Raw genomic sequence first — 646 nt, 5'->3', positions numbered from 1 at the left:
CTCATCTTAAGTATCTAATTGCCGATTGAATGAGGGTGGTGGGGGGTTTGAGTGGCAGGAAATGGAAATTCTTGAGCCAGGGGTGGGGGGAAAGACGTGGCCATAGGAATATTAAAATAATTTACTGTTCATTTAACAAATTGCCTTTATTTATTTTCTATGCTACTACTGCGGTTCCTACTTCCTATTTTTCCCCTAACTCCTCCATAGCCTTTATTCATGGGTCCATGGATTGTGGTAATTGTTGTTGTGTTTGGGGGTTTTCACCCCACCAAAGGCGTTCAAGTGTAGGACGCATATTGAAATGTAATTAAAATAAATGAACACGTATTAGTACAAGAAAACTCTATTAATTATAGCAGCCGAAAAAAAGGACGACAATAACTGCCATTTGGACCACTACTTACCAGCTTCTTAACAAATTAATCTTTCGTTTTGTTTTCCTATTTCATTTTCTCCTTTTTCCGGTTTTTGTAAAATATAGCAGCAACAACTGCAAAAAAAATAGACGCAGAAAGAAAATTAAATTAAACTAATTTTTCAATTTTCTTTTCTCTCTTTCTCTTCTCATTTCCGGATATCCTGTTTCGTGCCCTTCCCAGCAATTCTAAGCACGCTATGCAAAGAATTCCTCCAGTTCAATGTC

The sequence above is a fragment of the Musca vetustissima genome, unplaced genomic scaffold (genome assembly GCF_032173495.1).
Source record: "Musca vetustissima isolate MV318-11 ecotype Yass unplaced genomic scaffold, APGP_CSIRO_Mvet_v1 utg8248, whole genome shotgun sequence".
Classification (NCBI taxonomy): Eukaryota; Metazoa; Arthropoda; class Insecta; order Diptera; family Muscidae; genus Musca; species Musca vetustissima.
This window is presented reverse-complemented; position numbering follows the sequence as displayed.